A 16,060-nucleotide genomic window follows, 5' to 3' on the forward strand; every position below is an offset into this window, starting at 1 on the left:
TGTTAGCCATTCTGACAGGTGTAAAGTGGTATCTCATGGTGGTTTTGATTTGTATTTCCCTGATGATGAGTGATGTTGAGCACTTTTTCATGTGTCGGTTGGCCATCTGGATTACTTCTTTGGAGATGTGTCTATTCATGTCTTTTGCCCATTTCTTCACTGGATTGTTTTTTGGATGTTGAGTCTGATAAATTCTTTATAATTTTGGATACTAACCCTTTATCTGATATGTCATTTGCAAATATCTTCTCCCATTCTGTCGGTTGCCTTTTAGTTTTGCTGATTGTTTCCTTCGCTGTGCAGAAGCTTTTTATTTTGATGAGGTCCCAGTAGTTCATTTTTGCTTTTGTTTCCCTTGCCTCTGGAGACATGTTGAGAAAGAAGTTGCTGCGGCCAAGATCGAAGAGGTTTTTGCCTGCTTTCTCCTCAAGGATTTTGATGGCTTCCTGTCTCCCATTGAGGTATTTCATCCATTTTGAGCTTATTTTTATGTCTGGTGTAAGAAAGTGGTCCAGGTTCATTGTTCTGCATGTGTCTGTCCAGTTTTCCCAGCACCACTTGCTGAAGAGACTGTCTTTATTCCATTGGATATTCTTTCCTGCTTTGTCAAAGAATAGTTGGCCATATGTTTGTGGGTCTGTTTCTGGGTTCTCTATTCTGTTCCATAGATCTGATGTCTGTTCTTGTGCCAGTACCATACTGTCTTGATGATTTCAGCTTTGTAGTATAGCTTGAAGTCTGGGATTGTGATGCCTCCTGCTTTGGTTTTCTTTTTCAAGATCTTTTTGGCTATTGGGGATCATTTCTGGTTCCATACAAATTTTAGGATTATTTGTTCTAGCTCTGTGAAGAATGCTGGTGTTATTTTGATAGGAAGTGCATTGAATATGTAGATTGCTTTGGGTAGTATTGACATTTTAACAGTATTTGTTCTTGCTATCCAGGAGCATGGAATCTTTTTCCATTTTTTTGTGCCTTCTTCAACTTCTTTCATGACCTTTCTGTAGTTTGCAGTGTATGGGTTTTTCACCTCTTTGGTTAGATTTATTCCTAGGTATTTTATGGTTTTTTGTGCAACTGTAAATGGGATCGATTCCTTGACTTCTCTTTCTGTTGCTTCATTGTTGGTGTATAGGAATGCAACCAATTTCTGTGCGTTGATTTTATATCCTGCCACTTTGCTGAATTAATGAATCAATTCTAGCAGTTTTTTGGTGGAATCTTTTGGGTTTTCCATATACAGTATCATGTCATCTGCAAAGAGTGAAAGTTTGACCTCTTTCTGTCTGATTTGGATGCCTTTTATTTCTTTGTGTTGTCTGATTGCAGAGGCTAAGACTTCCAATACCATGTGGAATAACAGTGCGAGAGTGGACATCCCAGTCTTGTTCCTGAAATTAGGAGGAAAGCTGTCAGTTTTTCCCCATTGAAGATGATATTAGCAGTGGGTCGTTCATATATGGCTTTTATAATCTCGAGGTATGCTCCTTCTATCTCTACATTCTTGAGGGTTTTTATGAAGAAAGGATGCTGTATTTTGTCAAATGCTTTCTCTGTACCTATTGAGAGGATCATATGGCTCTTGTCCTTTCTTTTATTGATGTGATGAATCACGTTATTTGTCTTGCGGATGTTGAACCAGCCCTGCATCCCAGGTATAAATCCCACTTGGTCGTGGTGAATACTTTTTTAATGTATTGTTGGATCCTGTTGGCTAATATCTTGTTGAGGATCTTTGCATCCATGTTCATCAGGGAAATTTGGTCTATTGTTCTCCTTTTTAGTGTGGTCTCTGTCTGGTTTTGGAATCAAGATAATTCTGGCTTCATAGAAAGAGTTTGGAAGTTTTCCTTCCATTTCTATCTTTTGGATCATCTTCAAGAGAAAAGGTGTTAACTCTTCCTTAAATGTTTGGTAGAATTCCCCTGGAAAGCCATCCTGGCCCCAGACTCTTGTTTTTTGGCAGATTTTTGATTACTAATTCGATTTCCTTACTGGTTATGGGTCTGTTCAAATTTTCTGTTTCTTCCTGCTTCAGTTTTGGTAGTGTATATGTTTCTAGGAATTTTTCCATTTCTTCCAGATGGCCCATTTTATTGGTTTATAATTGGTCATAATATTCTCTTATTATTGTTTTTATTTCTGCTCTATTGGTTGTGATCTCTCCTCTTTCATTCTTGATTTTATTTATTTGGTTCCTTTCCTTTTTCTTTTTGAACAAACTGGCTAGTGGTGTATCAATTTTGTGAATTCTTTCAAACAACCAGCTTCTGTTTTCATTGATCTGTTCTACTGTTATTTTGGTTTCAATAGCCTTAATTTCTGCTCTCATCTTTATTATTTCCTGTCTTCTGCTGGTTTTGGAGTTTTTTTGTTGTTCTTTTTCCAGCTCCTTAAGGCGTAAGGTTATGTTGTGTATCTGAGATCTTTCTTCCTTCTTTAGGAATGCCTGGATTGCTATATACTTTCCTCTTATGACTGCCTTTGCTGCGTCCCAGAGGTTTTGGGTTGTGGTGTTATCATTTTCATTGACTTCCATATACTTTTTAATTTCTTCTTTAACTGCTTGGTTAGCCCATTCATTCTTTAGCAAGATACTCTTCAGTCTCCAAGTATTTGCTACCTTTCCAAATTTTTTCCTGTGGTTGATTTTGAGTTTCATAGCATTGTAGTCTGAAAGTATGCATGGTATTATCTCGATGTTTTTGTACTTACTTAGGGCTGATTTTTGTCCTAGTATATGGTCTATTCTGGAGAACGTTCCATGTGCACTGGAGAAGAATGCATGTTTTGCTGCTTTTGGATGAAACGTTCTAAATATATCTGTTAAGTTCATCTGGTCCAGTGTGTCATTCAAAGCCATTGTTTCCTTCTTGATTTTTTGATTAGATGATCTGTCCATTGCTGTGAGTGGGGTGTTGAAAACTCCTACTATTATGGTGTTACTATTGATTAGTTTCTTTATGTTTGTGATAAATTGATTTATACATTTGGGTTTATTCCACATTTGGTGCATAAATGTTTACAATTGTTAGGTCTTCTTGGTGGATAGACCCCTTGATTATGATATCATGCCCTTCTGCATCTCTTGACACAGTCTTTATTTTAAAGTCTAGATTGTCTGATATAAGTATGGCTACTCCAGTTTTCTTTTGTTGACCATTAGCATGATAGATGGTTCTCCATCGCCTTATTTTCAACCTGAAGGTGTCTTTAAGTCTCAAGTGGGTCTCCTGTAAACAGCATATAGATGGATCTTGTTTTCTTATCCATTCTGTTACCCTATGTCTTTTGATTGGACTGTTGAGTCCATTGACATTTAGAGTAAGTACTGAAATATATGAATTTATTGGCATTATGATGCTTGTAGAGTTGAAGTTTCTGGTGGTGTTCTCTGGTCCTTTCTAATCTTTGTTGCTTTTGGTTTTTATTTCTCTCTCTCTCTCTCTCTCTCTATGTATATATATATATCCACAAATCTTTTATCTCTCTCTGTCTCTCTCTGTCTCTCTCTCCCTGTCTCTCTCTCTGTCTCTCTTTCTCTGTCTCTCTCTCTCTCTCTCTCTCTCTCTCTCTCTCTCTATATATATATATATATATATATATTAATCTTTTCTCCCCTGAGAGAGTTCCTCTCAAAATTTTTTGCAGTGCTGGTTTAGTGGTCACAAATTCCTTTAATTTTTGTTTGGGAAACTTTTTATCTCTCCTTCAATTTTGAATGACAGCCTTACTGGATAAAGAATTCTTGGCTGCCTATTTTTCTGATTCAACACATTGAATATATCCTGCCACTCCTTTCTGGCCTGGCAGGTTTCTGTGGATAGGTCTGCTGCAAACCTGATCTGTCTTCCTTTGTAGGTTAGGGACTTTTTTTCCCTTGCTGCTTTCATGATTCTCTCCTTGCCTGAGTATTTTATGAATTTGACTCTGATATGCCTTGTTGAAGGTCACTTTTTATTGAATCTAATGGGGGTCCTCTGTGCTACCTGGATTTTGATGTCTGTGTCTTCCCCCAGGTTAGGAAAGTTTTCTGCTATGATTTGCTCACATATCCCTTCTAGCTCTATTTTCCTCTCTTCCTCTTCTGGGACCCCAATGATTCTGATGTTCCCTTTTAACGAGTCACTGATTTCTCTAATTCTTAAATCTTGCTCTTTTGCCTTAATGTCCCTCTTTTTTTTCTGCTTCATTATTCTCTATAAGTTTGTCCTCCTTATTGCTGATTCTCTGTTCTGCCTAATCCAGCCTTGCCACCGCTGCATCCATCTGTGATTGCATCTCAGTTGTAGCATTTTTAATTTCATTCTATTTTTTACTTCTTTTATCTCTGTAGAAAGGGATTCTTATCTATTTTTGACTCCAGCTAGTATTCTTATTAACATGAATCTAAATTCTGGTTCAGACATCTTGCTCGTATCTGTGTTGATTAAATCCTTGGCTGTCGTTTTTTTGTGCTCTTTCTTTTGGGGTGCATTCCTTCATTTTGTCATTTTGAAGGGAGAAAAGGAATTAATGAGGTAGAAAAATTAAAGCTAAAAAATTTAAAATTAAAAAAATTACAATTAAAAAATTAAACACACACAGAAACACAAAATCTAATAAATGATGCTAGATCCTAGGGTGTTCTGGTCTGGGTGTTGAAAGTGGTTTCACAGATTAGAGGGAAAAAAAGTGGGAAAAAAAAGGAAATCTTTGAGAATATGAAAAAATTAATACACTGAAGTAGACTAAAATGAGATGATGGGAGTAAAATAGAATTTGAAAAAATTTACCCAAAAGTAAAGAATATAGTAGGAAAAACTAAAGAAAAATATTTTTAATAAAAGTTAAAAATAAAAATGAATTTTTTTCTCTTTCTGTATTCAAGAAAAAGGAAAAAAACAAAAAAGAGAAAAAAGAGAAAAAAAAGAAATCGTTTAAAAATTTGAAAAAGTGAATACGCTGTAGTAGACTAAAATAAAATGATGGCAGTAAAATAGAATTTGAAAAAATTTACATAAAAGCAAAAAATATAAAAAAATTAAAGGAAAATATCTTTAATAGAAATTGAAACTAAAAATTAAGTTTTTCACTTTCTGCATTCAAGAAAAAGAAAAGCAACAAAAAAAGAGAAAAAAGAAAAAGAAAAAAGAAAACAAGGAAATAGTTTGAAATTTGAAAATGTGAATACACTGAAGTAGACTAAAATAGATTGATGGAAGTAAGATAGAATTTGAAGAAATTACACAAAAGTAAAAAATATAGTAAAAAAATTAAGGAAAAATATTTTTAATAAAAACTGAAAATAAAAAGGAATATTTTCTCTTTCTGTATTCAAGAACAAGAAAAGTAGTGTAAAAGAGATAAAAGAGAGAAATCAAATTGAATAGATCGACCTGCTAACAGGTTGAAATAGGACTGAAATTACTTTGTTTCCCCCTAGAAGTCAGACTATGTAGTGTTTTATAGTCCATAAACTAAGTAGGCGGTGAGACTTGTGTTCTTGAAGAGTGAAGTTGGCCCAGTTGGGCGGGGCTCAGTGTAACGGGCTCCGGTCTCCACTAGATGGCGCTGCTAGCGTACTGGGGTGGATTGTTGCAGAGCTTGCTCCTAGTTGCCTATGCGCATGCGCAGGAGTGGTGAAAAATGATGTCACCCAGCTATCCAGCCTCCAGTATGGGAACTCTGTTCTCTGCAGTCAGCAATCGTGCACCTGTCCTCTGTCTTCAGCTTTCGTCCACTCCTCACTCCTTCACTGTCCATGACCAAGCCCCAGGCAGTACCTCTCGCCTGAGTTTTGTCTCAGATGTGGCTGTTTTCCCTGGCCCCTTACTTCTGAAGGACCGGAGCGGCTTTCACCCATTCCGTCCCTCTGCAGGAGGGTCTCACGAAGCAATGGCCGAATAATGGCTGCACCCAGGAACGCCTGCTGGACTCTGCTGCTGCCAGTGCCCCGAGACTGCGGCCAGGTGCCAGCCCCCCCCCCCCCCCCCCCGGAAAAAGTTCGTGAGAGAGCATAGAAGCAGCTTTTCAGGGATTGCGGAAAATCACAACACACATCTGGCACCAGGCTTCACTGTTAACGACATTGTTCCAGCACCAGCGAATGTGGCCGTTTTCTGGGGTCTGCTGGGACCAGGTGGCTTCAATAGTCTCCACCAAATGTCCTTCCAGCAGTGGAACCGCTTTTCCCCATGTGGTCTGAGAACCTCCCGGACCCCACTCTGCTCCTGGGGATTCGCCTTCCCACCAGAGCACCGACAGGTATTGAGCTGCAGAGTTGCAGACTTTGCACTCCTTTCTCCTTTCTCCCTTTTTAGTTTAGTCCCTGCGGCTGTTTCCAATTGTCAACTTTCTCTCCAGCTGCTTTTGGGGAGGGGTGCTTTTTCCATATTCTCCGCCTCCAGTCTCTGCCCTCTCTCTGCCTGCCGCCGGCTTTTCCCTCCCCAAGTTCACCTCTCTGCGCCATGTACCTGCTGAATTCTGTGGTTCAGTTTGTGCAGATTGTTGTGTTAATCCTCCAATCATTTTTCTAGGTGTGTAGGATGGTTTAGTGTTGGTCTGGCTGTATTTCATGGACACAAGACACAGAAAAAACTTACATGCTCTAAACATATTTTTTATTAGTATGTTTATGTTTTTCTTTGTGGGGCTGTCTCAATTTCATATGTATATTGAATGTTATATTAGACGCATCTATAGTCTTGTTTTTTTTTTAATTTCATATTATACTGTGGGACTTTTCAAAGCTTTGAAGCATTCCTCAAAACATTTCTAAAACTGCATAATATACCATCATTTATATACACCAAAATGTAAACATTTTCTATGGTCAGTTATAAAGCTATTGTCTCTCAGCTCCTATCCTTATATTCTATTTTGTTAATCCTGACCTTGTAATGGATATTTAGACTCTTTTTCTTACATGACACTATAATTAATATTGTGATTAATACTTTTTGGGTTATATGTTTATATCTCTGATTATGGCTAAAGACTCATTTCTAGACATGTATTAGACCCTATTCCTTAGTCCTGAATTTGCCAAGAGGTGGAGACAGTCTTTAGAGCAATATTCTTGGCCTCTCAGAATGATACTTTTGGGAGCAAGTACCAAGAACATTGAGATCTCAGGTCCTGTCCATCACCTCCTTATTTGGGGATCTATAGGCCTGCAGAGAGCATGTGCCCTGGTGGGCTTTTGTGCCTTAAGTTTCTTGATAAAGGCTCTGTCCTGCTAGGAAGGCTTGCAGTTCTTCTGGCAGAGCCTGTCATCAAATGGGCAAGTCTTTGACTCTGGGCTGCAGTATGAGAAACACCATGTTGCCAGATAACTAAGGCATGTTCTCTAAAGCTCTATCAGTGGCTCAGTTCTCAGGCAGAGAAAAAGGCTGCTATATATAAGAATTCTGTGTCAGAGATTCTGAACATTACCAGGGGTTTAGAATATATTATTAAGCAAGGTAATGCCAACTTAAAAATCTCAATGACAGCACACTAAAACTAATTATTATTATTTTAATTAGACATTTTGATGGGTGAAATCATTACCTAGAATGCTATAGCTTATTATCTCAGATATTGGGGAAAGAGACAAACTTATGTAATAATCACTGTCAGTAACATATTTTAGATATGATTATTGAGGACAAAATACTTATTTGAACTTTTATTCTTATTTTTCTAGTCAAAGTTTAGGAAAGAAGGAAGGAAGGATGGAAAGAAGGAAGGAAGGTCTATACCTGAGGCAATATTTATGGCACAGGAAATGCCTTGAATAATCTTTGATGGTATTAACTATAAGAAGGACAGTTGAAAGAACTGTCACTATCATTTTGGCTTCTATAGATGACAGATCTGTGCAAAGTGTTTATGAGTTAGAGAATAGATTTTAGTCAATTTTCACCTCTCCCTCTCCATACTCTTTGCCTTGTGAATTTGTGGGGTCCCTCCAGCAGAAGCAGGGTGCAATTTCCTGTCCCTTGACCTGATGTTTAACCATGTGACTTTCTCTGTCCAATGGCATGTAAGCAGACACAATGGGAGCACAGGCTTAAGGTTGGCGTGACTTGCTTTCTTGCTCTTCTATCATTGAGATAAGAATGTGCCCCTAACCGGGACACCTAGGTGGCTCAGTCAGGTAAACAATCTGACTTCGGCTCAGGTCATGATCTTGTGGTCCATGGGTTGGAGCCCTGCCTAGGGCTGTGTGCTAACAGCTCAAAGCCTGGAGCCTGCTTCAGATTCTGTGTGTCCCTCTCTCTCTCTGCCCCTCCCCTGCTCACACTCTGTCTCTCTCAAAAATAAATAAACATTAAAAAACAACAACAACAACAGAATGTGCCCCCGACTACCCTGCTGATCCAAGGAGGACAAGACAGATAAAGGCAGACTTTCAACTTGCAGCTTGGAGTCAAGCCCAGCCATGCTCAACTTCAATCAGCTGACCCCCCCCAGATGGCCCACAGAAATAAAGAAAAATAAATGCTTTTTGTTTCAAGCCACTGTATTTTGAGGCAATTTGTTACACAAATTTTTTAAGGCAATTTGTTACGTAGTATGTAAATTGCCTAGTTCTGTACTGGGCACTTTTGCATTCATTCTTTCAGTTAACACTTACAATGATCATATGGGGCAGGTTGTATTATCTGCCCTTCTGACTGAGGAAACAGTCCTACAAAAGTTAAGCAATTTGCCTACTTCAACAATAGCTAGAAAACAAAACAGTAGAAATCCATTTCTAGGGTAGGAAGTTGAATTCCGCCATTAATAAAAATATGTAATTTCTAACAGAATTGCTCTCGGTCACTAAGAATCAACTTCAACAGAACTGCATTTCTTTGCAGGTGCCATGAATGCATTTTGCCTTGTGGATTAAAATTGATTTTGTTTTATGGGACTATGTTGGCATTATGGCCATGGTTGAATGTGGGCTTTGAAATTAGACTGCCTGGGTATGTATCCTGGTCCCCAATTTACTATCATATGACCATTGGACAAGTTCTGTACGTGGGTGTTCCAGTTCCCTCATAGACATAGGCATAAAGTGATGTACTTCATATGATTGTTGTGAGATTTGCCTAAGACTGATTGTTGTGAGATTTGCCTAACTTATTCGGTAGAAATGACCAGTCTTCATATCTCACATTTATATATGTTCTCGGCTGTAGTGTTGTTTGTGAGGTCTTATTGCAGACGACCAGTTTCAACATCTATTCAACAGGAATTTGAGAAATCAATTAGTTAATTAACAGCAGTCACCACATAAACATAATGTGAAAGCATCGTGCTAACTCTGAGATGGCCCGAGAAGGTTCCCCCAATCTATACTCAAATTATAAGAATGTTCAGGTAGGGAGAATATTATAAACAAAGGCACACCTGGGGCAGAAAACATTAGAGTCCATGGAAGAAATAAGACAATCTCGATGTTTTATAATTTTTTTAACGTTTATTTTACTTTTGAGAGAAAGAGACAGAGTGTGAGAGGGAGAGGGACAGAGAAAGAGGGAGACACAGAATTGGAAGCAGGCTCCAGGCTCTGAGCCATCAGCACAGAGTCCGACAAGGGGCTTGAACTCATGAACTGCGAGATCATGACCTGAGCCGAAGTCAGACAATCAACTGAGCCACCCAGGCTCCCCAATCTTGATGTCTTATAGAAAAAATAAACCCACATGAGTGAGGATAAGAGAGAGGGGAATAAAACCAGGTTGGAATCAAATAGATGGAGATCTGTAATATGATAACAAGAAATTTTTTCCTTTTGGGGGAGAGGGGGAAGTTAAAAATGAACAGAAGATTGGCATTTCCTAATTTTCGCTTAAGGATAAAATTCATCCAGCAGTAGTGTTTAAGATTTATTGGTTTGAGTTAAGATTGGAAACATGGAGACAAGTTATAGGTGTGAAAATATGTAAGTCATTTCCCAAAGATATTATTTATTGGCAAGAGAAACTTTTCATAGCACCAAGCACCTTTTTTAAAAAAAAAGTCATGTATCTCAGGTGTAATTGTTCATTTATCGAATCTTTGTTAAATTAGTGAATAGATCAATGATGAATGAGAGAGTGAGGGAATCCAGATAAGTGGGACTTTATATTTTTGCAATTAAATATTGTTTAATCAAAACCTGTCATTTCATGGCTGTAACTGTTTTGACCAAGATTATGTAAATTAGGTGAATTTAATTTTTAAAACCACTTTTTTATTACAATACAAAGTTTCACTAAACATCAACTATTAGGAATATTAAAAATCAAGTATGAGACTGTATTTTTCATTCTACTCTGTTCTGAAATATGATCACATAGCTATGTATGTCTGTGTGTGTGTATGTGTGTGTATGATATTTTGTTGTAGGAGATTTTCAGGCTTAATGAACAACAAAATACTTAGAAATGCTAATTAAAATATCTCTCTCACACACGACTGTATGATTATATTCAAAACTTTGAAACAGAATTCATTCATTGAAATCATGCATTTGTTGATGTGAATTTCATCTGCTTCTCCTAAGCGGCTGCAAGGGTAAGAATCTGCAAGGGTAAGAACCTTCCCTGCTTAAGCCTGTGCTTTGCAACGTGCCTGGTACGTAATTGGCTCTCATTGCATATTTCAAGGAATGAATTTCAACAATGTTAATGTGGAATTCGAGATGTAAATTTCTGTTCAGAGATCTGCTCTGAGTTCCTGAGAATAGTGATGTTGTTTCACTCAGTTTTATCTGCCCAGAGAATTGCTATGTGTACCTTATGCCAGTACCAAATGGTCTTGATTACTGTTTTGTATTCTGTTTGAAATCAAGAGTGGTGAGTCTGCCAACTTGTTCTTGTTTTCAAGATTGTTTTGGCTGTTCTGGTCCATATAAGTTTCAGGATTAGCCTGTCTATTACTAAAAAAGTTATTTGGGATTTTAATACGTATTCCATTCAATTATTGACTAATTTAGGGAGTATTCTTAATGATATTAAGTTTTTTGATCCATGGAACTGCAACATCTTCCATTTATTGAGGTCTTTAATTTCTTTGAGCAATGCTTTGTAATTTTCAGTGTACAAGTCTTGCATTTCTTTTGTCTAATTTATTCCTAAGTATTTAATTCCACTTATTTTTAGTAACTAAACTTTATTGAAATACCATAATCCTCATTGGCTCACCTGTTTGCTGTGACCACTTTTGCTATAATGGCAGAGTAGTTTCAACAGAAAAAAATCTGCCCACTCCTCATTCAGAAGAGGTCTCCTGAATATGTTCTCTGCTAACAAGTATAGCAGAAATTATTTTCCATAAATACTTGGAGAAATTTAAGTTTTCTTTCTAAGGGTACAATTGAGTTATCTTTATAGTGCATAGACTGTCTCATTTTTTATCTTTGGACCATTAGCCTCTGCAATTTTTAGTACAACTTATTCTTTGCTTCAACAAACCCTCAAATTGCTATCCTCTAAATGACACACTGAGGGTCTCTAGGACCTTCAGATATTATACTTGAATTCTAGAGGAGTTGCACCATTAAAACCCTGAATTTTTTGAGCCTCATAAAACAATAATAGTAATCACACCCTTTTGACACAATACCACAGAATGCAGCATGAAGGATGTCAAATCATCTGTGAATGATGCTTTAAGAATTCCTTTCAGTTTCTGTGTATCTTGGAGAAGGCCCTTAATTGTTTGTTGCCTCTGCTGGCTAGGCAAACCTTTCAACACATGGAAATCCAGATGGTGAGGAAAGAGAAGCACCTGACCAAATTAATGAAAATATTATTTTAGCTTGTTTCTGAGCTTGTTATTTTCCCAAGTGTTTGCTCAGGTTGTGACTGTTCCGTGAACTGACACTGTAAGTCCAGGAAAAGGAAATAATTTTTCTGTTAAATAACAAGAAGAAAATAAATAGCAACAATGAATACAAATAGAAGTATATTGTTTCTTCTTTTTAACATATTATTGTGCCAACCTTGCATACAGTTTTCAAGACAATAGATTTAATAGATCTCTTTCAAGGGATAGCAGTCCGCAGTAGGGGTCAGGGACAAAGAAAGCCCAAAAATGAAGACATGAGACAGACAATGAAATACAAAATACTTTGGAGAAGACACTGACTGATGAGAATTGTTACATTTAAAGGCTGGGCTTAGTAAGAACACAATTATAATTTGGTTTATCTTTGGAATTGCTTTGTGATATCACCATCTTGTGGCCAAATTGAAAATAGTTTTCCATTGCAAACTGGGTTTCTTTCTATATAAAGCTTCTTATGAATAATCTACCATATTAGAATTAAACAACACTATATCTGCATTGATTTTACTGTGATTATAGGCACTGGTTTTGTGTTATTTAAAATTCAGAAAAGTTATCATTATACAGATTTTTGAGAAAGTTCTAATACACCTTTTAGGCTAACTTAATAAATTAAAAACTATTTAATAAGTTAAGAAAACAAAGTTAGGGGCGCCTGGGTGGCGCAGTTGGTTGGGCGTCCGACTTCAGCCAGGTCACGATCTCGCGGTCCATGAGTTCGAGCCCCGCGTCAGGCTCTGGGCTGATGGCTCAGAGCCTGGAGTCTGTTTCCGATTCTGTGTCTCCCTCTCTCTCTGTCCCTCCCCCGTTCATGCTCTGTCTCTCTCTGTCCCAAAAATAAAAAATAAACGTTGAAAAAAATTAAAAAAAAAAAAAGAAAACAGTTATATTCGAATAAAAAAATATTATCTGTTACATGGAACTCCCTTAAAATCAGAAATGCTTCTACCTATGAACTTAATTTTTATTTTATTTTATTTTTTAAAGTTTATTTATACATTTTGAGAAAGAAAGAAAGAGAGAGCATGAGTACAAGTGGGAAAGGGACAGAAAGAGAGGAGAATCCCAAGTAGGCTCTACACCACCAGCATGGAGCCCAGTATGGGGCTCTAACTCACAAACCATGAGATTAGGACCTGAGCCGAAATCGAGTTGGACTCTTAACCAACTGAGCCACCTAGGCGTCCTAGATTTTAAATATTCTAGAAAAAGTTGAAGAAAGCATATCACCATTAAACTTTAAAAATATTTTAGAATTTAAGGGCTTGATAAGACAAAGAGAACAATCTTATTTTGTAGGAGACATATCGTAAGTGTAAAAAGTGCAAACGGCCATCAAAATTTGTGTTATTCATATTACGTGTTAATAGTGAGCATGCACTAAATGTCTCCAAATTTAGACTTCCTGTAGTCCACTCTTTATGCTGGAATTAGGGGCCATGTTAATCAATTTCTTTTTTTCTTAGGAACCACTTACAGTGTCTAATTCCTACCCATTCTCAACATTATAAATCCAATGTTAATTTTTCTCCATATGCAAGATGTCTAATGTTGATCATGGTCCCAGTAGCAAGGAATATGTCCTCATTTCAACCTTTTTTTTTTTCTAGAATGTATTTCCTGGACTGTTTAATTTAGTCTGTGAGCTTATTAAATTAGAGATCATATCCAGCCTCTTTGCCTATAGGTGCAAAGTTTGACAAGAATAGAACCGAGAGTCTTTAATCTGAAAGACAAGTTAGCGATTACATGTGCAATTCCTTCAGCTTCACTAGGAGGAAGTTCACACCCCAAACGTGAAGCAATGTTCCCAAAGCACTTTTTCTCATAGATAGATAGCATAAAGTTGATTCCAGCTTTTGAATCCCAATTTGACAACCCCTGTCATTTAACTGATTTGTTTGAACCATCCACATTGAAAGTTATTATTAATATGATGCAAATAATTGGAGATCTGCTAGATGTTTTCTATTTTTCCATTTGTTTTTTGATTTTGTTTTCACCTCATCGCCTGCCTTCTCTGAATTTATGTCTTTTTTTTAGGATTTTATTTTCTCTCTTCTATTGACTTATTATTTATGCTTCTTATTTATGAAGTCAGTAGTTTCCTAGGCTTTACCATATTCATTTTAAGTAATCTGAGCCAATATTCATACACTGATATATCACCTCTGCAGTAATATGGACCTTATAACCATATATTCCCACTTTTTCCACCCCATCTTTTGTGTCATTTTGTTATGCATTTCACTATCACACACGCTACTAACTAACATACATTATATTGTAACTAATTTTCTTTTAAACAGTAAGTTATAAAGATAAAAACCCAAAATATTATATTTTACCTTAATTTATTTCATTTCTAAAAACTGATTTTTTTCTGTAGATCCAAATCTGACCTACATCATACTCTTTCTTATCAAAGAGGTTTCTTTATCACTTCTTATATAGAAAGTCTGCTATCAAATTCCTTCAACCATCATTTTACTGAAAAATAGTCTCAATTTTCCATCTCTGTTGTAGGATATTTTCTCTTTGTATAGAATTCTGGGTTGATATTTTGTTTTTTTCTTTTTTCACTTTAAGGATGTCATTTTATTTCTTTTTGTTTGCGTGGATTGTGACAAAAAACCTGCTGAAATTTTGGGGGCGCCTAGGTGGCTCAGTTGGTTAAGTGTCTTGACTCTTGATCTTATAGTTCGTGAGATTGAGCCCTGTGTCAGGCATTGCATTGACACAGGGTCTGCTTGGGATTCTCTCACTCTCCCTGCTGTTCCCCTGTGTGTGCACTCTCTCTCTCTTTCAAAAATAAATAAACTTAAAAAAAATTGGCTGAAATACTTATTCTTATCTTGATTTGGTTAGTGTCTTTTTTCTTTGCCCTCAATATTATCTCTTTTCCTTTTTTGTTTGTTTGAATATGACATGCTAAAGTCTTTAAAGTTATTATGCATGAGTCTTGTGCTCACTGAGCTTCCTGGATTTGTGGGTTGTATCTATCTCCATGCCATTATTTCTTCAAATATTTTTTCTACTCATTTCTCTCTGTCTTCTCATTCTGAAATTCCAGTTACACATTCTTTATTTCTTAAGTTTATTTATTTAGTTTGAGAGAGAGAGAGAGAGAGAGAGAGAGAGCGAGCAAGGGAGGCAGGGACAGAAAGAGAATCCCATATTTGCAGCCCAACATGGGGCTTGATCTCAGGACTGTGAGATCATGACCTAAGCTCAAATCAAGAGCCTGACTCTTAACCGACTGAGCCACCCAAGGGCCCCACCAAATTCTTTAGACCATTTGGTGTCTTCCTACAACTCTTGGATGCTCATTTTGTTTTGCTTTGTTTTATTCACCTACTGTTCCTCAGGTTTTTGGTAACTTCTACTGATCTATCTTGTAGGTCACCAATTTCCATTTACTTCTTTCTTATAGTTGTCGTCTTTCGGAGGAAGATATCTATTTTATCTTGGACATACTCTACATTTTCCGTTTGTAACTTTCCCATGCTAATCACTTTTTCTGTGCCTTATATGTATGTGTATACGTATGTATATACAAGACATGCATAAGACAGTTGATGCTAGCATAAATATCCTTTTTGGTTGGAGGTGAATCTTCCTTTTCTTCTGATAGTGTGGGGATTCATTTTAGTCTCTTTAAGAGTTGGACTGAGTTTAAAGTTTTTATTGTTGCTGTGATTACTGTCACTGCACAAGAGATTTCAAATTACTCTAGTGAAATTGAAATCTATCTATGGTGAGCTGATTGCCAGGGTTTTATTACTGAATGTGTTTTTTTTTTTTTTTTTTTTTTTGAAAGAGAGGGAGAGACAGCGTGATCGGGGTGGGGGGAAGGGAGAGAGATAGAAGGGGAGAGAAAGAGAGAGGGAAAGAGGGGGAGAGAGAGAGAGAGAGAGAGAGAGAGAGAGAGAGAGAGAGAGAGAGAAAGAATCTTAAGCAGGCTCCACACTCAGCATGGAGCACAACTCGGGGCTTGATCTCAGGACCATGATATCAGGACCTGAGCCAAAATCAGCAGTCAGACTCTGAAGCGACTAAAGCACCCAGGAGCCTCCCCCTCTTTTTTTTCCTGAATGTCTTTTCCCTGTTCATCTATGGGCCTTTCCTTTCTGCTATTCCCTCAAGAAAATCTGCCTACTACAGCCCCCAGGTGTATCCGACATTGATTTTTATTTCACGCTTGTTAGTGTGGCACATGGAGTGGAGTGTGGCATTAATCTCTGCTGTTCTGCGTGAGTCCCAATCAAGCAGG

This window comes from Felis catus, chromosome F1 (assembly GCF_018350175.1).
Source record: "Felis catus isolate Fca126 chromosome F1, F.catus_Fca126_mat1.0, whole genome shotgun sequence".
NCBI lineage: Eukaryota > Metazoa > Chordata > Mammalia > Carnivora > Felidae > Felis > Felis catus.